At 34.8% G+C, this 25,001-nt stretch overlaps 1 protein-coding gene across 2 annotated transcripts in view; it reads left to right on the top strand.

The window, feature by feature from the left end:
• Positions 1 to 749: 749 nt before the first annotated feature.
• LOC107018510 (ATP-dependent helicase rhp16-like) overlaps positions 750 to 25,001 on the top strand; it is a 39,228-nt gene continuing 14,976 nt past the window's right edge. The window contains exon 1 of one of the 2 annotated variants that reach the window (XM_027917313.1): positions 750 to 1,400. The gene's annotated coding sequence lies outside the window, so the exon portion shown is untranslated. Of the gene's footprint in view, positions 1,401 to 18,593; positions 23,708 to 25,001 lie in introns of those variants that run through there. The other variant, XM_015219009.2, reaches the window with a different exon arrangement.

The following is a 25,001-nucleotide window of genomic DNA, read 5'->3' as shown; positions in this document are numbered from 1 at the left end:
TTTTAACAAAATTTATTGTTGATTACACTAAAAAATTAATATAATTTATTTTGTATATACTATTTGTATGGGACAAACGTGCAACACACGTGTCCAAGCAGTGGTATCCTTCATAATTTTTACTCTTTTAACTAGGTTTACAAAGTTAATTATGCTACACTTTTAATTTTTAAGTATGAGTCACTTTAATTACAAAATATATCATCATATAATATATGTGTAATATTTTAAGTCCACTTATTTTATCATATATATATATATATATATATATATATATATATAAGATTTTATGTTTGCACCTATGCACATCAAAATGCAATTCAATAGGTCTGTTTTTCCTAAATTGATATCCTGTCCAATTTCATAGATTCATAAAATATATAAGCATTTGTCATCCAAAGAGAAATAATAAAATAGAACGTGTACTCATTATTTTAGCTTGTACTTTTTAACAAAATTTATTGTTGATTACACTAAAAAATTAATATAATTTATTTTGTATATACTATTTGTATGGGACAAACGTGCAACACACGTGTCCAAGCAGTGGTATCCTTCATAATTTTTACTCTTTTAACTAGGTTTACAAAGTTAATTATGCTACACTTTTAATTTTTAAGTATGAGTCACTTTAATTACAAAATATATCATCATATAATGTATGTGTAATATTTTAAGTCCACTTATTTTATCATACTAATATAAAGAAACCTAATAGATCATCTCAAAAAGATGTACAACACCAAGAACTTAAGACTATTTTCTCTATTAAGTTGCCCAATATGCAAACCCAAATCTTCCCTTTACAAAGCCCAACTCATCTTCCCTCTTCAATTGATTGAATTACCCTTAAGTTAGGTAAGCATCTAGGGTTTCTTATCTGAATTTTTCTTGAACCTCTCATCCTCTTTACAATTATCCTTCAAGATGCCTGTCTCCTCTTCAAGAAAAACTTTCAGATATTTTCATTATTTACAAATGCTTCCTCACCATTTTCAAGCATATCTCAAAAAATTGAGATGTGCTCCATCTCTTCTTTTTTCAAGGTTCAAGGGAGTCCACATCAAACAACACAATTAAAGGTTCACCACTTTAAGTATAATATAAGAAAAATCATGTTCTCTATGTACGGAAAAAGTGAAGACCGGACAAATTCAGATTTCCCTGCATTTGATTTTGAATAGATATCTCTACAACCAAATTAAATTCAAAATTTCCAAATGCAGATCTAACTCAAACCCTAATTTCATCCTATAAACCTTTAGATTTTGTTTTGGGTCATGTTCTTTAGCAACGTCCACCCACTTAAGCTCGTTATAGCTTTGTTCTTCTATCTCTTCCTTCCATAGAGTAGATCTGAGGCATTCTAAGAAAACCCCGAGTTCGCTGCTCCATGCAAGGTCAGTGCCCATTTTATTAGTTCTTTTTATATTATGTTACCAAGTTAATAAGGCACAAAAAGGATCAAAATAAAATAAAACTTTGCTAGAAGGATCAAACTTATTCCAACATTAATGTTTTTTATTCCAACAATAAAATAGAATTTAAATTAATTTTGTTACTTCTGTTAGATATAAACGACACATCTAGGAGATTTGTGTAATGGTAGGTGTTATTGGGTCAACCCTTCCCGATCTAACCCACTAGGCAGTATATCACCCTTTGACGTCTCACCCCTTTTGTTTTTCTCTCAATCTAGTTCAACAATTAAACTAGCATGAGAATAAGACAACAAAAGCACGTATATGAATCATTTCCCAACTTTGTATTGAACTCATGACACAAAGAGAGCACACAAATAACTTAGCCTGCAAAATTTGACCAAAGCCCCTGCTTGAGACACGTCTACCTATGCCAATAAATAGGCTAAATCACCTTGTCACATGCCACGAACATGATAGTCTAATTCAGTTGGCATCCCCCACTGATAGGCCAATTAAAAGTTTGAAAATACAAGTTCACTCTACATTCCTGACAATCCACAAATGGCTAAATATTGCCTAACTGCCCAGACATGTGAGAGAAATATGTGAGCAACCTTCAATTCTAGAGACAAAACACGCTTCTAGTCACCCATGTTTGTGCGTGACTACGTGCTTGGGTTGTGTGCACGTCCTTCCCCACAGAAGTTGCCATTGGTCTAGTCTCTTGGGTCGTCTCCTCTTGCCCAACACTTACCCCTTACACTTCTTTAGTTGTAGTCATGTCACGATCATAGCCTTACATTAACTTGTGTTAGCTCTGCTAGCGCCTTAGACACATATCGTCTTACATGCTTTAGCCACACCAATGACATGGTATATATTCAATTGAGCTTCATCTTTATTGAAGTCATTGGGTTTTGGCTATTTTGATCATGCAAATCAATACTCAAGACCCGATCCACTCAAACCATCAAGCTGAGGTTCTAAAAGACGGTTATATGTGATCCATTTTTATGATGAATGTTATATCATCTCTAAATGACAAAGTTGTGGGGTATATCAAATAATTTCCCCAGATGTTATACATGTGTCCACAATAGATAAAGTATCAAATATTTGAATGTAATTTCTTAACAGGAATAATTTAATCAGTAAGTAATTATAGTAAATTTTCATAATGATAAATTAGAATTTTAAAACAAAATCTCGACTTTCTCTATATAGGATATATACTATTTCACGATAAAAGATTTGTCCATTATTATAATGGTTCTCTAATATTACAAAACTTTTAAATGGATTAATTTTCTTTCTTTAAACAAACTTTTAAATCGATTGATTATTAAGGTTCCCTAATATGTTTACTACACCCACTGTCATTATATTGATTCTGGCCTTATAAGTATGTTTCCAACAACACAACTTCACACCATTGTTCTTAACATAAACTCTCTCTCTCTCTCTGTTTCTCTCTCTCCAAATTATTTAGTTTCACGACTGTACCTTAGAAATGGCATGATATAATCAGATGGTGGCTTAGCAGTTTCATTCTCCAACTTATTCTGACCAGCTAACATATGAATTTATCATTCATTTGCTAACGTACCAGAAAGAGTGGTTGATTTGGGCATTAAAGCAGGAATAATCTATCGCTACCAGCGGTGTTCTTGTTGATGAGTATGGGAATGGGGAAGACAAAAACAAGGGCAAGTATTTTTTTATCTTAGTTTTATCTCACGTACTCCTTGTACTTCCTTCAGGCTCCCAAAATCGAAAGGAAGCCTAATTTATGTCTTATTGTTGTAGTGATTCAGTAGGTCAGTGACATTGATCGTTTCACCCCTGAAGGAATCACAAAAATTCTTGTTTACCATGTGCCGACCGATAGAAAAATATTGGTAAATTTGTTGCATATGATTTTTTATCATTATATACTCCACAGTAGATCTTGAGTTAAGGAAAATTGTGATGCCACTAACAAAAAAGCTTTTCTTTTGATAGCATCATATTTTTTCAGTACTCAGCCTCCATTGTGGAGTACGTAGTGGTGAAAAAATTATATTCCATAGATTTTTCAATATTCTTCTCCATGTTGGCACCGCCATAAACAAGAATTTGTTGGTTCCTATAGTGGTGAGAGGCAGATCTTACTGACCCACTACATTACACCAATAACAGGACATACAACTAAGGTTCCTTTTACTAAGCTCTTAGGAAGAACAAATGACATATGATAGAAAATCGGAATTATAAATTATGTCCCTAGTTCGCGTTTAGCAAGCACAAGTTCTATGTCTTCAATAGTCATACCCATTCCCATTTCATCAGCAATAAATAACGCCTCTAGTAGTAGATTCTTCTTCATCAGAACCCTAACAACTACTCTCTTTCTTACTATTGAAGTCTAGATCATTTGAACAGTTTTCAGTCATTCACCAACCATTCTTTTCTTCCAGATCTCCCATATCAAAGTGGGCCTCTTCTTTTTATTACTAGCCCCCATTTTATTTTTAACTGCAGTTGCACTAGTTAAAAGATTTGAAATTAAGGGCATATTAATTATGTATCATAACAAGATAATATTTTCTGGAAATATTAAAGTTATATAGAGTACGATCATTGTTTCCAGTGTAATCATAACTCAAGGATATAGCAAGCAAGCCTTGTAGAGTTGTCCTTATAATGGCAGCTTTGTTCTCCTCACTTAACAATTCACATTTAAGTCCGAAAAATTATTTACATTTATATATACACAACACATACTGGGCACATATATAAGCCATATTCCATCTTAGTGAAATACTTCAACACACAAAAAAAAGTAAGTACAATTTTTTAAAACATAATAAGTCCACTTATTTCTAAGGAAGGGAAACTCCAAAAACAACTTCCTTTAGAAAAATGACAGAGAAGAGAAGTGTTAAGACTCCCATGTAACACCTCAAACTGTGAAATAACTAAGTAGACGTTCGTACAAGTTAACCATTCGTTTTTAGTTTTGGATCAACATTAAATAACCATATCTTTTAGCAGATAAAGAGTTAGGTTGTGCGTGACCTATAAAATCAAAGGACTTTGAGTCCCCTTTCCAACTCCACAAATTTTGATAAATTTGGAGTCGAGTAAAACATTATGGCTGCTTGAGTGAAGCCTCTCTATTTAAGGCATTCCATCTATTTTAGAAAAGGGTATTTTTGTCTTTTCCTTTTCCCACTTGTCTTAGCACGTTTTTCCTGACTCAATTAAGGGTTTAATCAGATACTAAATCCCACATTCACATTCAAATAACCTTGGTATTTAGAGCGAGGTTTAAGAGGAGAAACGGGCTAAGTTCTAGCATTCTTTAATATTTGCAAAATTCGCCAAGAACATCATTATTTCTAGGTACATACGGCTTTCCATAGTGATGGACTTATTATTCGTCCACGAAGTCTTTATGAATAACCTTGGGATTTAGAGCTAGGTTTAAGACGAGAAACGGGCTAAGTTCTAGCATTCTTTAAGATTTGCACAATTTGCCAAGAACATCGTTATTTCTAGGTACGTACGACTTTCCATTGTGATGGACTTATCATTCGTCCACGAAGTCTTTATGTTAAGAGATTCTTGATCGGCTCTTAATTGTTGTTCATTCTTTAACAATGGATTCTTTTGAGTTGAGGATCTTGAGTATGAGTTATGATTTGGGATGGAGATAGTATGGGTTTTTGATGATTTTGTGTGGGATTTCTAAATCAAAAAGAGTTTAGAAAAAATCTATTACGACCTGAGAGCAGCCCCTAGTCGTAACATGGCGTACTCGACCTCGAAGAGGTCTTATACAAGCCTTATAGAATTCATAACATTCTATCATAAGGAAAAATGACAAGGAATTAAAACTTTTCATTCAAAACCCTTTACTTCAAGAACACAACATTTAAAATACCCTTTTCATCCACCTTTGTGTTCAAAATTGACTACTTTTTTAATTGTTTTAAAATTAAACTCTTTAAATATTTTTCAAAATACTTGGCGTTCAATTATTGATTATAATTATAATTTATTAATATAATTTATAAATCAACCCACTACACACTCATTACTAACTAAACCTCACCCAATTAATAATCCAATTATAATATCAAAATCGTCATAAACACTACTAAAATACGATGAAATTATAGATTTCTGAAAATGACATTCAAAATTATTCGAGTCCGAATCGGAGCCCCAATTAATTATAGGTTGAGCCGCTTATTTAGGAGGACACTTTCTTTCAAAATAGAATTAGAAATTTATGATTAAAGGTAAAGAAGTAATACATCCCAAAATGATTCATGCACTTTTTTTAAATATAAATTTATAAATATTTATGATTTGCTTTAAAATTTTAATATATTATTTTGAAAAAAAGTTACCTATGAAGTAACATCACATAATTGAGACGTAAGATTAATTAAGATAAACATAGTCGGACTTTTAAGTTTATTGGTGATTTTTATTTAGCCACTTGAATATATGATAATTTACTTCTATAATTTTTAAAAACACTCAATTTGCAGTAGCTTGCATTAATAATGTGATAAGTTCATTAATTTAGAGGGATTTAATTATTAATGGGGTGAGTAGTGGATTGATTTATAAATTATACTAATAAGTTAATTATAACATATAGCTGAGCACCACATATTTTAATTTTTTTTTAAAATAGTTTAAATATAAAACCGTTAAATAAGTGGTCAATTTTGAACCAAAAGGTGGATGACATGGGTATTTTGGACCCAATAGGTGGGTGGGAAGGGTATTTTGGAGCCGATAGGTGGATGGAGGGTAATTTTGTACCATTTCCAATACTTTGAGGGTATTTTAGGCCCTTTTCCGTAAAAGTTTTCATTCAAAACCCTTCACTTCAAGAACACAACATTTAAAATCATAGCTGAAGCCTACATCTCACATGGCTATTTAACCTAGACATGGAACCTAAAGATAGGGTCACGACCCTTACAATCGAAAGACTTAAACGAAACTAGACATAACCTATTACAAATTAAATACAAGAAACTTCTAAATACTTGTCCCCGAATCATGAGGACATAAACTTGGTCTTAGAGAACTCTTCCCAAGCCCTTGAATCTAGAGAACTCTATCTCTTGCCGAAACCTAAACTTGTAGTAAAAAGTAGAATTCTATATTGGTTCCACAATTAAGTACTAAGTATGATTACCATGCAAAAACATGCTTAGGAAGGGAAATTTCATTTGAAAGTCATGCATATGTCATTTTGGTAAAACTTCATAATTAAGAGCATATTAGGCATAATCTCCAAAACACATCAATATACTAATAATATCTTCACATTAGGACATATTCAACATACAATCTTTTGACAATGCATATTCATAAGAATAATAAACATTACATTCTTCACATAAACATATTAAGACCATCCCCTAAGGACAACTCTAAATCATACTTGTGCAATGTATGAGTAGCATCCCATAATACTACTCTCTCTATGTATTCCTTAAAGTCACCCTAGACTAGGCACATTCATAATCATTAAGTCTAGACAAGGAAGTAACTCGTAATACAACCCAAGAAAGACATACATTATAACATAAATTATATAATTCAACATTCTATATTAACTTAATTAAGAGTACCATCATTCATTAGGCATTAAGTTAACATCCTTAATAGCATACTCATAATACATAATAGCATAACCACATAAGTAATCCTAGATTGCACTTGTGCCATATGTAGATAAGGTCCCATAACCCTACCTACACTAAGTACCATCTTTGGACTACCATGCAAATACCTATCACAGATTAGTCTCCTCCATAGTTCATACACATAGTAAAGAGACATTCATAGTCATGTTCATATTCATAATTCATAAACATACTTCATATTCATTGCAAGTGTCATACTTCATATTCATAGCACATAGCATAATGCATATTCAAAGTGCAGAACATACGTATCCATAGTACATATCGTAATGCATATTCATAGTACATAAACATAACACATATTCATAGTACATAAACATAAGAGGAACTCACCATGAGTACTCTCAAAGTCCACTCATGTCATGCATTAATGACATCCCATACTACCACTTATACTAAGTAATCCCTTTGAGTAACCATAGCATATAAATGTCTTTCGTATTCATAATTTATATTCTTGTTCATTAGAAGGGATATAGTCTTAACCGACATAGACCATGTTAGCTACATGGAATCCAGTGTCATATGACCCGACACCGAAAAATGTGTCCTACTTGCCTAAGGTAGAACTAACATATTTAGCTTTAGTGTGGATCCACCAGCTAATATCTATTAGGACACATAGTTATGGGATAATGTGATTGCTTCTAAAAACCCGGCCTGACTAGCGGGAGAGTTTCCATCTCAAGAGATCATATGTAGAAGACCCGACCTAACTATCGGGAGAGCCTCTACCTCATTTTCCATATCCACTCGGTGCTAAGCATTATTCCCAAACTGATACATTAGTAGTATTTAGATTGTATCTACATGTGTGAAGGAATACTTTAGCGTTCATTCAATACAATTCATAACATAGATCATTCATTCAATAAGATGAGAACTGCCTTTCTTCTTTAGAATCTTAATATACATATGTAATATGCTTTTACATACATTGATAGTGTTTTCATGAGAACTCTCTTTCAATCAACACAATTGTTACATCATAGACATGTAAATTTCATATTTTATAATGTGTAAAGGTGAATATGAGAACTATACGTTCAATCGATACCATAGATATACCATAATCAAATTTATGCATGGAGTGTGTGCTTCATTATCCTTCTATGGAAAAACAACAACATTATCATCATAGACACTTCCCTCTCAAAGTGTTCATAATGATGCATATACTATCATAATCATGCATACTCTTCATAAATTGTATTCAAGGATTTATAAATCATGCAACTCAACACATTCACATTCATTATACTATACACGGACCTAATCGTAATTCAATTAGTTCATTCATTCATTGCATGTGTATACTCATAAAATCATATTTCAAGTCATGTGGGTATAATCCTTCCACAAAAGCACTATATGCAATTCAACATGCACTACAAGTTAGCCCTTTACCAAAAGTGGATCATACAATTCATATATATATGAATCTTAAACATAGATATATTCATACATTGCCTTCAAGACCATACTTTAAGATTGAACACTTCCAATTTACCCTTCAAGGTTCATAATTCATATCGTGCAATCACACTTAGTATTACTACATTAAGAATGAATAAAACAATACTAATTGACTAAATTGACATAGATACAATTCTAAGCATTCATATTGCATCAACAAATCCATTACAATTTCATAATATTAGGGTCATGGGGAAGCACAAAAGTTCATGGGGAATCTATCATAAAAATAACCATTAAACATCAAATCATTCATAATATAAAGAAATTAACTCATAGAAATTCATTTTAGGAAGGACCCATGGTTAATTCTAAAACTCTTGCTTTTGAAGAATTACCCAATTTCGAAATTTGACTTGGAGGGTTTCATGGAGAAAGAAATTGCATGAACGAAGGTTCCCATACTTTAAGTCCTTAATACACCAATACAACAATAATTATCTATAATAAAACATAATTAATGACATGAATCCATAAACTAACTTCATATAAACACCTACTATTCATTACACATCCATAATCAACCAATTTCCAACCAATTTAGGAGTTCAGAGGAAGTCATTGGTTCTTGAAGAAATTCAATGTAAAATCAACTCATAATCATCAATCAAACCTTAATTTTATCAATATGATTGCTTTGAAAATGTTTTATCAATGAACACATGCTTAGATTAGATAATAGGGTTTTGATCATTAAAATACTTTGAAAACCTTATTAATTGGACTCCTTGAAAGAAAGATTGATCAAGGATGAAGGATAAACATACCTATGGTAAGAAACCTTGAAGAAAATTGATAAAGAAACTCTTTTGAAATCCCCAAATCCAAGCGTCCATGGCTTCTTTTTCTTCCTTGAGTTTAGAGAGAGAAATATTGGAGGAAGATAAACTTTCTGATTTGAAGTGGGTATTTGTGAAATTGTTTATTTGAGGGATAGTTTTATATAAAATCCATTGTATAGTTATTTAAAAATAATATTGAACATACCCACTTTCCAATTAAACTTAAATAATATTTACAAAACGTCCTTCCACATATGGACTTTGCCAAAACAATTTAAGAAAATGTTTAAGAAAGTATCTTAGGTCCTTGAAGTGGTTCACTAGACTTGAACCCTCCTTTAAACTTATACTTAGCCAAATTTTTTGACCTCTTTACATCTCTAATTTATACATAAACTTGTAAGGTTCATATGTTAGTCTCTAGTTCAACCTATTATTTTGCGAGTCGTTACATTACCCACCACTTACTAAAAATCATTCGTCCTCGATGACATTTTAAACACATTCAGGGAATGGCTCAAGAATGGAAGCCTATAATGCATTCAACATTACAAACATGTACAAAACTAGGAGGAAACATCAACCCCATATCAATAAGCTCAATGGAACAAAAAAATGTAGGAACTACATCTACAAACTCATTATTCATCAAAACATCAACATTTCTCATTTCATATTTCATTGGAAGGACTATCTTCTCCAACTCACATCATGCTCATCTTCTCATCATAAATAAAATTACACAACTATTCACAAAATACTATATAAGCATGCTCAACATTTGAACTCATGAAGCACATAGTTAACTTATACTAGATACATATCAACATGAGGAATATGTAAATCATGAATAAATAACTTTAAGAAAAATAAGAATCTTCAAAAGCATGCATATTATAAGGAGATAATGGAAATATCTAAATTACTCATAACTCCTAGACATGGAACATGTCCAAAAGGATACTCTTAGTTTCAAGGTTTAATAGGAATAGAAGAAAGGGATGAGGATATCGGAATTTTCTTAAATAAAAGTTGATATATAAGCACATGATCTCCCATTTGGGAGTAAACTTCTTTACTAAAACCTCAAATACTACTCCTTTCAAAAAACCCAAAGAATTATCAAGACTTATTACAACCTAAACACAATCGAGGTCTAATGATCATGCTTCCAAACCCTACAAAAGTTATCAAGGGTAAATCTAAGGGACAAAGAAACTCTAGGACATATATCAACCAAGACTCGTTATCATAAAATGAGTCAAACTAAACTTTTTATCTTTGAGTTAGAGGAGGAATGTAAGGGAACATAATGATATTGGTACATTTAATTGTCCCTTTGCCTCCCAATTAAGCATCTTTAACTAAAACCCTTTACTAAATACCAATCATCTACATTCTTATGGAAGCACTTTTTTTATTCTTCTATTTCGTGATTTAGCTGTCTACGATCCCAATTGGTACTTCAAAATTAGAGAGGTTATCATATAAGAACTCTTGCTCAGAAACAACCTTACCAATACCACTCAAGGTCTCACATGCATACCAAATATGGACTAGACTCATGAAATCACTACACCTATTAACGTGAGATTATCAAGCAAGCCTAATTTATAACATCAAGGAAATTCAATGATACCATCTAAGCACATTATTCCACACTTAGGTTAAGCCTACTATCACGCCCCAAGCTACCCCCAAGATGCAGACACGGAACATAGGACCACAAGTGATCCTATGATAACCCTGTTGGCACGATCCTGAGCATACTAAAGAACATAAACTGTTGCAGAAGCTAAATCATACTTAAAATAAAAATATAGGGAAATTCCCATATGCTAAATCTGAGATATATGAAAATTGATGAGTTTAATACAAAGGAAATATTAACTCAATACTAAGCTAAAACTGTGTCCGAAAATAGCCTCTAAACTGGACTAGAAATACTGGGACAAGCCCCAGCTAAGTCTAGCAAAAAATGAAACTAAATGACTAAACGACTGAAATCAACTCGTGACAATTGTCCTCGGAGAATGAGGACTCACCAATGAATCTGCTGAACAGGTGATCGGGAATCGATATATGCGTGATATGGATGCTGAGAACCTGAACTTACATCACGAGAAGATGTATCACATGTATCGGTCAGTACTTGAAGGTACTGGAATGTAGGATAAAGTAAAACTGAAATAAAAAATAACTGAACAAGCATGAAAGCAAGTATAGTAATCTAAACATGATATAATGATTGCTGAGATAACTGAGTTCAATGACCAATTTATAACATGCTAAAACTGAATGATGAATATACTGATAAATGGTCAGTGTAATACATTCTGAGTGAACTATAGGAGCTACTAATAACGGATAATGAAACCACATGAGATAAATGTAGAGTTCGATGTATACGCCCCATAGAGAGGATCCAATATGCCCTGCGAAAGGTATAAAGGCATGCTGGCGTGATCATTAAACTGATTGCCCACAGAGAGGACTTGCAACATACTTGCTAAATAGTTCAGGGACTAATTGGGTGCGCTAAACCCTAGTCCAATTCGGCATTATACTACTCCCATTGATTTATGAAGTTAACTGATTATGTCTGAATATCTGTATATAGTGGATAGCTAAAAAATAAACATGCAAACTGAGAATGCAACATTTAATCTGATAATGATACATTTATAACTGAAGCATGCATAACTCAATAATTGAAATATCTGACCTAGCATGTGTAGTTCAAGAACTAAAGAAATACATAGCTAGGGTTCTAAAATTCATGCGATAAACTGAATTATAACATGGAAATCTGATTTGGAACATACATTTAACTAATTTATGATGATCTATTGTAATTCTAGAAACCCTTGGTTTACTTAGGATACAAGAGTCAAGAACAGACTGAAAACTATAGATCTAATGGGTGAAAGGACCTACTAGTGAAATCCCACATATCTGGTGATAAATTCATGGAGAAACACTTAGATTTCGCGGCTGGAATTGCTAGAAACTTGCTGCTTTCTTGAACTAGGGTTCTTGACCTTTTTCTGCTTTCTTGCTTCTAATTTTCTAAGTTTTGATTTAATGATTTCACTTAGGTAAGTTTTAGTTATGTTTCTAGGCTTAAACTGACTAAAATTTGATGATTTAGGTTCAAGATGACGTATCTTAGGGTTTAAATAAAGTGGGAAAAGACCAAAAGACCCCTGAGTTAATTGATGTCAGGACAAACGATGTCCTGGAGTGACGGTCCGTCATTTGGGTCCTTAGGTTCGGTCTATTCGACAGACCTTTACTAAAATGAACATGACATTTTACTTGGAAGTATGATTTTAGCAAGGTTGGTGGATATGAAAAGCTAACTCAATTATCTATCTTTCGGTAATGGGACACCTAATTCATTTTGCGCTAAGAGTTATGATCAATTGAAGTTGACCCAACTGCATTTCCCCTCTAATTGTCTGTTATTTTCCACCTACGGTTAGACCTACGGACCATAGATCGAACGACGGTCCGTGCTGGTCAACCGTGGTTCATATTAGAGAGTGGGTGAATGAGGTGTCGATCGACGAACACAGACTATGCCCGTAGGTCCGTCTGTCCTTTGACACTTAGTCAAATTTTTCTGGGCTGAGATTTTGGGAGTTTATGACTCAATCGACGGATGTACAGTCAGGCTACAGACCGTCGATGGAAACCGTCAATTGCACTTGCAGATTCTCTTAAAAGCTGATTTTTGGTCTCTTACAGATATGGGGTGTTACATTATCTCCCCCTTGGGAACATTCATTCTCGAATGAATACTTAATTAGGTGAAATAGAGGGAGAGTCCTACAAACCCTACGACTAAACACTGAGAACTAACTTTCTGATTGAATGGAGTTATGATAACATGCAAATACGCTGAAAATATAAGTACAAACTAATAGAACATGATTGTAAGACTTAATTCACGCATGAACGGCTGGAAAACTGAAGAGGAACTATTACCTAAAGGTGGAGTGGAATCGGAAGGAAAGAGGTGAGGATACTTGGCTTTCATGGCTGCTTATGCTTCCCAAGTACCTCCCTCTATGGACTGACTCCTCCACAAAACCTTTACTGAAGCGACTTCTTTATTTCTCAACCTTCTAGCCTAACGTTCAAGAATTTAAACTGGTATATTCTCATAAGAAAGGCTATCCTTCACCGCTACACTCTCTAATAGCACTACAAAGGCTGGATCACCCACACACTTCTTCAAGAGTGAGATGTGAAAGACCGGATGCACTATTGCTAATTCTGCTGGCAACTCTATCTCATATGTCACCTTGTCAATCCTTTTCAAGATCTTGTAAGGGCCTAAATATCTAGGACTGATCTTCCCTTTCTCGCCAAATCTCATCACCCCTTTCATAGGTGAGACTTTCAGGAAAACCCAATTATCAACTTGGAACTCTAGTTTCCTTCTCCTTATATCTGCATAAGATTTCTCACGACTCTGGGCTGTCTTAAGTCTCTCTCTAATGAGTGGCACTTTCTTCATATCATAAAGGACTGAATCTGACCCTATTAAAGTTGCTTCACCTACTTCAAACCAACCAACAGGAGATCTACATCTACACCTATACAGTTTCTCATAAGGGGCCATCTGAATGTTGTAATAGTAGATATTGTTATAGGCGAACTCAATAAGAGGAAGGTGCTCATCCTAACAACCTTTGAAATAGATGAGACAAGCTCTCAACATATCCTCCAGGTCTAAATGGTACGCTCTGTCTGTCCATCCGTAAATCATTAAATGTTGTGCTAAGGTTAACTTGAGTACCTAGACCCTTCTGAAAAGACTTCCGAAAATGAGAGGTAAATTGAGGACCTCTATACGAGATGATAGACAAAGGAACCCCATGCAATCTCACGATTTCATTAATGTAAAGCTTGACATAGTCCTCTATTGAATCTGTAGTCTTGACCGCCAAAAAGCGAGAAGACTTAGTCATCCTATCAACTAACCCAAATGGAGTCATGCTGTCTGCGAGTACGAGGTAAACCTGTGATGAAATCCATATTGATTACACCCCACTTCCAAGTAGGAACATCAATCTCTTGATTCATACCTCATGGTTTCTGATGTTCTATCTTGACTTTCTGGCAATTGGAGCACCTATATACAAAATCTTCTATATCCCTCTTTATTTCATTTACCAATAGACTTCCCGCAAATCACAGTACATCTTAGTGGCACCTGGGTGAATAGAATATCTGGAATTATGGGCTTATGCAAGGATATTCTTTCTCACCTCACCCATATTAGGAACACACAATCTACCATGGTAGAGAAGTACACCACCTCCCCCTTAGAGAAAACCTCCACTCTCTGATTGTGGATTGTACACTTAAGTTCAAGCAAGATTGGATCACTGTCTTACTTTTCCTTAACCTCGACTACCAAAGAACATTATGCCCCATTTTTAATTGTCACACCACTGTCGGATATGCTCATAAGGTGAACTCCTAATCAAGCAAGCCTGTGTACATCCTTCACTAGTTTGTTCCTTTCTTCTTCAACATGCACTACACTACCCATAGATAATCTGCTAAAAGCATCTACTATATTCGCCTTACCAAGATGATAATGCACACTCATATCATAATCTTTAAGGAACACAAGCCATCTCCTCTAGAGAAGATTCAACTCTTTCTCGGTGAACACATACTGAAGGCTCTTATGAGTAGTGAACATATGTACGTGAACACTATACAAGTAGTGTCTCCAGATCTTCAGTGCAAACACCACTACTGCAAGCTCAAGGTCATGAGTTGGATAGTCTTCTCATGAACATTAAGATGTCTAGAGGCATACGCTATAACCTTATCTCGCTGCATCAACACACAACCTAGAAAAACTCTGGATGCATCACAATATATCACATACACATCTGAACCCTCTTGTAGAGTCAAGACAAAAGTTGTACTGAATCTAGTTTTCAATTCTGCCAAGCTTTTCTCACAATTATCTGACCATTGGAACTTGACAATCTTTTGAGTCAACCTAGTCAATGAGGAGCCTATGGATGAAAATCCTTCCACGAACCTTCTGTAATAACCCGCTAGACCTAAGAAACTTCTAATATCTGTAGCAGAGGTAGGTCTGGGCCATTGTTTCACTGCTTATATCTTTTGTGAATCCACTCGTATCCCTTCGCTTGACACGATGTGACCAAGGAAAGCAACGGATTGCATCCAGAACTCACATTTGCTAAGCTTAGAGAATAACTGGCGATCCTTGAGATTCTGTAGAACAATTCTCAAATGACTCGGATGTTCTTCCTCATTCCTAGAGTAAATGATGATATCATCAATTAAGATGATAACAAACAAGTCCAAGTACTGTTTGAACACTATATTCATTAAATCCATGAAAGTTGTAGGAGCATTGGTTAGTCCAAACGACGTAAATATAAATACATAATGACCATACCGAGTTCTGAAGGTTGTTTTCGAAATGTCACAATATCTGAATTTAAGTTGATGATAACCCGATCTGAGGTCTTTCTTTGAGAAATGGCTAGCACCCTCATTTGGTCAAAAAAAGTCATTAATCCTGGGGATGGGATACTTATTCTTTATTGTGACTTTGTTCAACTATATATAATCAATGCACATTCTGAGAGAACCATCTTTCTTCTTTACGAACAACATTGGTGCACCCCATGGTGAAATACTAGATCTGATGAAGCCCTTATCTAAAAGGTCTTTTAATTTCTCTTTCAAATCCTTAAGATTTGCTGGAGCCATTCTGTAAGGAGGAACACAAATAGGCTGGGTATTTAGAAAGAAATCAATTCCAAAGTCGATTTGCCTTTCGGGAGGGATTTCGAAAAGATCTTTTGGAAATACTTCTGGAAACTCACAGACTACTAGAACTGACTCAAAAGTTGGGGTTTCATAGATTAAATCCTTAACCTGAACTAGATGATAGAGATAAGCCTTAGATAACATCATCGTGGCCTTAAGGTAAGAAATGAATCGAACCATAGGCGGTAAGCTACTACCCTTCCATTTTAATATTGGTTCATCTGGAAACTGAAAACGAACAATCCTAGTTATACACTTGACTGATCCATAACAAGAATGTAATAAATGCATGCCTAGAATGACATTGAAGTCTACCGTTTCTAATTCTACAGGATCTATTGAAGTGACTTTCTGAGATACTATCACAGGGCATTTCTGTATACCCGTCTAGCGATAATTGGGTCACCGACTAGAGTAGAGACTTTGAAAGGTTCGAAGAGTGTTTATGGATCTAACAATGCATAAACACCAAGGTCAAAGACTCGTTACGTACCAATGACTACATAAGGAGAACCTTTTTGATCCTAGTGAGCCTGAGGAGCATACAACTTGTTCTTGCACTAACTTCCACTTGTACCAGATAAGTTACCCTATTGATTCTGACGTCTTGCTGGTGATGATGAAGTTGTATACTACGCTCTACCATTTCCACCTCCTTGACCTTGTCTAGAAGAAAAATCCCTCAACCTATGACCAGACTGGCCCCACCCAAAGCATCCTTCTTTTCATGTGAGACACTCGCCTAGATGGTTCTTACCACACTTAGTGCAAGTGGGGTAAGATTTGGTGCCTGAAACACTTCCCTGAGACTTAGAGTCTGGCGCTCTACCCTTCTGGTCATACCTGTTCTTGGAGGATGGAACACTAGTTGACGAAGGGGCTGGAGCTGAAAATTTTGCTGACTCTGGGAGCGATTTCCACCACCCGATTACTGCTGAAAATAGTCATTGTTCCCAGTCCTAGCCTTCTTATTCTCCTTAGTTTGTTCTCTAAGCTTATCACCCTCAACCTGCTGAGCATGAGTCATAAGCCTAGAGATGTTCATATATCCCACTAACATAGCATTTGTGCACTTGATTTTCACCAAATCCGACACTCCATACAAGAAATTGTTCATTTGAGCCATGGGGTCGGCAACCATGTGAGGAGCATAACTGGAGATTTTGTTAAACTTCAGCCCATACTGTTGGACCGTCATGTTTCCCTGCCTTAAGTTTATGAATTCTTGGGCTTTTGCTTCTCTCAACTCTATTGGGAAAAACCTGTCCAGAAAGGTCTCACTAAAGCAATCCCAAGCAATAGGAGTTGCATCTGTACCCCTATTTTGCTTCTAGTAAGTGTACCAGATATGAGCAACATCCTTCAACTTGTACGATGCTAACTCAACCCCATCATTCTCAATGACTTGCATTACCTTAAAAATCTTCTTGATCTCATCCAAGAAATTCTGAGGATCCTCATTAGTTTGTGATCCTAAGAAAGCAGTGGATTCATACTAACAAAGTCACGGACCCTTGCTTTTACTTATGCACCATTTTCATTTATATTAGCATGAACCCAATTTTTTTGGTTAGTCATACTCTAAACCAACATCTATATGGTATTCCTGAACTGAACATTCGAGACTTCTTGATTTGGGACTGGAGAAGCTGCATTTACATTCCTGGCATTCCCATTCCTAGCGTTAGCTCTACGAAAAGGCATGATCTGAAATGTAGAACGTCAAGTTAGAATGGAATAAGATCATACCTTACGGACTATAAGAATAACAAGAAAGTGATGTTTTCCTAAAATACTTTGTAGCCTCCCTCTCATTAGATGTTGTGCACTTCACAACCATGAAAAGGACTCTAATTAGTGCAACTTTTGAGACATCCTAGGACATTTTCACCTAGTTCGTTCATACCAAGTTTTGTCACACCCCGAGCTACCCCTGAGATGCGAACATGAAATCTAGGACCACAAGTGATCCCAAGCTAACCGTGCTGGCATGATCATGAACATACTAAAGAACATAAATGTTGCAGAAGCTAAATCATTCTTAAAATGAAAAGATGGGGAAATACCCATATGCTAAATATGAGATATATAAAAACTAATGAGTTTAATACAAAGGAAATATTAACTCAATACTAAGCTGAAACTAACTTCGTCTAAAAATAGCCTCTAAACCGGAATAGAAATACTGGGACAAGCCCCAGCTAAGTCTAGCGAAATTGAAACTAAATAACTAAAAGAATGACATTAAAATCATGATTATTGTCCTCGGAGAATGAGAACTTACCACTGAATCTGCTGAACTGGCGATCGGGAATCGATCTATGCGTGATCTGGATGCTGAGAACCTGAACCTACATCAAGAAAAGATGTAGCGCACATATGTATCAGTACTTGAAGGAACTGAGCATGTAGGATAGAGTAAAACTGAAATAAAACATAACTGAAACCAGAACGAAAGCAAGTATAGCAATCTAAACATGATATACTGAATGCTGAGATAACTGAATGTATTGACCAATTGATTCATGTAGTTACTTGATTATGTCTGAATTTCTATAAATACTGAATAGCGTAAAACTGAACATGCAAACTGAGAATGCAACATTTAATCTGATAATGATGCATTAATAACTGAGGCATGTATAATTGAATAACTGAAATATCTGACATAGCTTGTGTAATTCAAGAATTAAAGGAATACATGTCTAGGGTCCTAAATTTCATGAGATGAACTGAATAATAATATGGAATCTGATTTGGAACATATATTTAACTAATTTATGATGATATGTTGTAATTGTTGAAACCCTAGGTTAATCATGATTAAAAAAATCAAGAACTGACTAAAAACTAGGGATATAATGGGTGAAAGGAACCCACTAATGAAATCTCACATCCCTGGTGATGAAATTCACGGAGAAATACTTAGATTTCGGGGCTGCAACTGCTGGAAACTTGCTGCTTTCTTGAACTAGGGTTCTTGACCTTTTTCTCTTTCTTGCTTCTAATTTTCTATGTTTTGATTTAATGATTTGACTTTGATAAGTTTTTTTTATGTTTCTAAGCTTAAACTAACTAAAATCTAATGATTTAGGGTCAAAACGACGTATCTTACGGTTTAAACAAAGTGGGAAAATACAAAAAGACCCCTGAGTTAATTGTTGTAGGATCGAACAACGACCTGGACTAACGGACAGTCGTTTAATCGATGGTCCGTCGTTTAGGTCCGTAGGTTGATCTTGTTCGACACGCCTTTACTAAAATGGGCATAAATTTTTACTCGGAGGTCTAAGTTTATCAAGATTGGTGGCTATGGAAATCTAATTCAATTATCTATCTGTGGGTATGTCATGGGACACCTAATTCATTTTGGTCTAAGAGTTATGATCAATTGAAGTTTACCCAACTTTATTTCCCCCTAATTCTCTGTTAATTTCCACCTATGGATATTCCTACGGAACGTAGATCGAACGACGGTCTGTGATGGTCAATCGTGGTTCATATCAGAGAGTAGGTGAATAGGGTGTCAATTTGACGGAAAAAGACTATGAACCGTAGTCTGACCTATGGACCGTAGGTCCGTCCATCATTTGACACTTAGTTAAATTTTTCTCGACTGAGATTTTGAGGGCTCAATCGATGGATATGTAGAACGGACCCTGGCTTAGGCTATGGTTCGTCGATGGAAACCTTCGATTGTACCTACAAATTTCCTAAAAAGCTAATTTTTGGTCAGTTTCAGATACGGGGTGTTACACCTACACAAACTCTTTGGAACATCACTTCCTTTAATTCTAAGGTTAAAACAAGTCATCACTTAAATCTTTACACTCATCACTCAAGATGATTCTATCCAAAGGTAATTTAAATTTATACTCTCCATTAAAGGAGTTTATTCACACAATCTCTAGGCATCACTTAACACAACTATTCCTCAAATCTTTTCAACAAACCTTAAAACTTCATCATGACCTTCTACAAACATAACACATAACCATAAAGCAACTCATCCAAACCAAAGATTTCATTCTACCATAAAATTTCTTGCCTAGCTAGCCACATTACCACAAAAGCATCTCCACTTACCTTTTTCTCCCTCGATCCTTGAAGCATTAGCCCCTCAAGTAGTCACATATAGAAGACCGTCGGACAAGGAATAAAAGAAAAATATTATAAAGTTAAGCTCTATGACACGAGACAAGAGTAATGAAGAAAGTGAAACTTCCTAACGTCTTGTAGTATCTTGCTCATAGATGTGTTGCGACTCACACCAATGAACAACACTCTACTAGACGTGGCTTGTGAGACATAAGCCCTAAAAACCATTCCCAAAACCTTATGCTCTCACACCATGTTTTTCACGACCAGAGAGCACCCCCTAGTCGTAACGTGGCATAATCGACCTCAAAGAGGTCTTATACAAGCCCCATAGCATTCAATCATAAAGAGAAATGAAAAGGAATTAGAACTTTTCAAACCCTACTTCAATAACACGACATTTAAAATCATAGTGGAAGCCTACATCTCACATGACCATCTTACCAAAACATGGAACCTAAAGATAGGGTCACGACCCTTCACAATCAAAAGACTTAAACTAAACTAGACATAACCTATTACAAATTAAATACATGAAACTTATATATACTTGTCCCCAAATAATGAGGACTTATACTTGGTCATGTGGAACTCTTCCCAAGCTCTTGAATCTAGAGAAATTTATCTCTTGCCAAAACCTACAGTTGTAGTAAAAAGTAGAAGAAATATGGGTTAGCACAATTAAGTACTAAGTATAATACCATGCAAAAACATGCTTAGAAAGGGATATATCGTTTGAAAGTCATGCATATGTAATTTTGATTAAACTTCATAATTAAGAGCTTATTAGGCATAATCTCCAAACAAATCAACATACTAATTATATCTTCACATTAGGACATATTCAACACACAAGCTTTGGACAATACATGTTCCTAAGAATAATAAAGGTAACATTTTTCACATAAACACATTAAGACCATTATCTAAGGACAACTCTAAATCATATTTGTACAATGAATGAGTAGCATCCCATAATACTATTCACTCTAAGTATTCCATAAAATCACCCTAGACTACGCACATTTATTATCACCATGTCAAGAAAAGAAAGTAACTCGTAATACAACTTAAACCAAGACATACACTATTAAATAAATTACATGAATAAACATTCAATATTAACTTAATATAGAGAACATAATTCATTAGGCATTAAGTCAACATCCTTAATAGTGTACTTATGAGACATAATAGCATAACCACATAAGTAATCCTAGATTGCACTTGTGTCATGTGTAGATAAGGTACCATAACCCTGCTTACACTAAGTACCATCTTTGGACTACCATTCTAATACATATCATACATTAGTCTCATCCATAGTTCATAAACATAGTAAATTGACATTCATAATCATGTTCATATTCATAATTCATAAACATACTTCATATTCATAGAAAATAGACATACTTCATATTCATAGCACATCACATAATGCATATTCATAGTGCATAAACATAATACATATTCATAGTACATAAACATAATGCATATTCATAGTACATAAACATAAGAGAAATATACCATGACTACTCTCAAAGTCCACTTGTGCCATGCATTAATGACATCCCATACTACCACTCATACTAAGTAACCCTTTGAGGAACAATAGCATATAACTCACTTTCATATTCATAATTCATATTCTTGTTCATTAGAGGGAATATAACCTTAACCAACATAGACCATGTGAGATATATAGAATCCGTTGACATATGACCCCACACCAAAAAGAGTTTTCCTAATTGCCTAAGGTAGAACTAACATATTTAGCTTTAGTATGGATCCACTAGCTAATACATATGCGGGCACATAGTTATGGGATAGAGAGATTGCTTCTAAAAACCCAGCCTGACTAGCGAGAGAGTTTCCATCTCATGAGACCATATGTAAAAGACTTCCATATCTTCTCGGTGCTAAGCATTTTTCCCAAACTTATACATTAATAGTATTTAGATTGTATCTACATGTGTGAACGAATACTTTAGCCTTCATTCAATACAATTCATAACATAGTTTATTGATTCAATAATAAGAGAACTACCTTTCACCTTTAAAATCCTAATATACATGTCAGAAATTCTTTCACAACATTCATAGTGTTTTCATGAGAAATCTCTTTCAATCAACACAATAGGATCATAATAGACATGTAAATTTCATATTTCATAATGTGTAAAGGTGCATATGAGGACTATACTTTAATCGACACCATAGATAAACCATAATCATTTTTAAGCATGGTGTGTGTGTTTAATTGTCCCTAATATGATATAACAACAACATTATCATGATAACCACTTCCCTCTCAAAGTGCTCATATGCATGTAAATATTATCATAATCATGCATAATTTTCATATATTGTATTCAAGGATTTATAGACCATGCAACTTAACACATCCACATTCATTATACAAGACATGGAACCAATCGTAATTCAATTAGCTCATTTATTCATTACATGTGTATACTCATACAATCATTATTGCAAGTCATGTGGATATAATCCTTCCACAAAAGCACTATATACAATTCAACATGCACCACAAATAAGCACCTTTACCATAAGTGGATCAAACAATTCATATATATAAAAATCTTGAACATAGGCTATATTCATACATTTCCTTCAAGGCCATACTTCAAGATTCAACGGTTACAATTTACCCTTCAAGGGTGTAACAACCCTAAAAATGAAATAGATCAAACTAGAGCTTTGCATGTAATTCATGAGTTAATAATGATTCAGAATAGTGTATTTTAGCATTGGAAATCAGTTTGTGAAGTTTGGAGGTCAAACGTCCAAGACATTCGGAAAATATGCCTTGGGATTTCCTAGTATGTCCATCATTTTGGTGCATGTTTGGTGTCTAAAACTAGTGGGGATGACCCTAGTACCTAGAGGGATGTACCCTGTGTCAAAACGTTTGAGTACGACTCCTTGGGACCACCATAAGGAGGACCAAAACGTTGGACAAATGAGCTAACCAAGGCAGCGTGCAGCGGCAGATTTTGAAGCCCACCTCGTGACGCGCCTGTAGCACGAAGCTCACTACCTCAAAATGTTGAAAGTCAAGAATCATAAGTCTCTCCGCGGCACACAGCCCAGTCCCTGATTTGGCTACGTTGTTTTTAAGTCAAATTTGAATTTTGAAAGGGTCCAAATGGTGTAGGGGTCTTTTGGGAGCTTTGGGGATCATTGTTGACTGATTTAGGTCATTTTAAACCTCTTTTCACCTATCATTTCAAATCTAAAGATCAAATAAAATTTCTCCAAAGACCTCCATTGAAGAAGCTTCAAGCTCCAAGGAAGAGGACCAAGTTCTTCACGTTTTCTTCACCAAATTTGTGGGTTTCTTGATATTAAGGTATGGTAGTCATCCTTGAACCTTCTTTCATTCAAGGAGACATTCAAAATAGATTTAAAAAAGGATTTCAACTTAAAACTTTTTTATTTCTTGACTCTAAGTATGGGTCTTTGCATAAAAATGTTTTGATGATTAAAATGAGTTGTTCTTATATTTAAATGATGATTTTAATGTCAAAACCCCAATGGAATAATGTCTATTCTTGTTACCAATTATTAGCTTATTAAATGGGTTTAAGGAGCATGATTAGAATAATGTTAAATATATTGTTTCTTGGTGGTTTTATTGAGTTTTAGCTACTTCCATAAGGGCTATTCTAAGATAAATTGTTGGATAAATTGTGGATAGTGGTGAAAGTTTGGATGAATTGGAAGTTGGCTATGTTGTTTAATCCTTATTATGAAATGCTCTAGAGTGGTATGGTCCACCTTTGGTGGCGGTGTTTACTTGAAGTTAATAAAGATATATGTGTATTGTAAATTAGCCTTTGTAGGCATAATCTGTGAAGTGAAGTGACGATTTTGATATGCATTTGCATGATATGTTTTAGGAGGTTGAAATGAGTACCTTGAAGGGTTTATGTCTTAATGAAGTATTTATTTGATGTGTGAAGTATGTAATGTCTGAATTATGATGAATGTGGGTTTTGAGCATGTCTAGAAAATCAATGTTATGAATGATGACTATTATGTGAAAGGTTTACTCACATATACTGACACGCACACTCTTCAATGCATGAATGAAGTCAATGAATGAAAATAGGGAATTGTAGGGTAGACACTATTCTCGATTAGAGATGACGTGTCTTCACCACCCCTACTATTCCTAAGTATTAAAAAGGGGGGATACTCTTGGTGAGTTGAGATAAAGTGTTTAGTGTAAACCTCACTATTCCCGATGAGCTTTCCAAAGATAGGTTGGAGGTTGGATACCATTTGTTAATTGAGAAGGGGTGCTCAATAGTTATCTCTTAACCTATAGTCAATGAATGTTTAGGATTCCGTGGGGGAGTTATGCTTAGTACCGAGAGGATTTGAAGAAGGGGTGGGTAAACTTTGTGAGTAGAGACATTGTATCCAATGTACCTCTTAAGATGGGTGCTCCTTGTTAGTAGAAAATGAGTTACTTAGTAGAAATCTCCTTATCCTTAACTATGCGCCCGCGTAGGTGTAGCTATTGGAGAATCCATTTAAAGTCTAAAGAATATGACCCTACCTTAGGCAAGTAGGGATCCCTCATCCGGTAAGGGTAGTATCGGGATTCCATGTCTTGCTCTGATGGTCTATGTCGGTTA

Source organism: Solanum pennellii, chromosome 5 (assembly GCF_001406875.1).
Source record: "Solanum pennellii chromosome 5, SPENNV200".
NCBI classification, from domain to species: domain Eukaryota; kingdom Viridiplantae; phylum Streptophyta; class Magnoliopsida; order Solanales; family Solanaceae; genus Solanum; species Solanum pennellii.
Note: the sequence above shows the minus strand (reverse complement) of the source record. Positions and strands in the feature narration are given on the sequence as shown.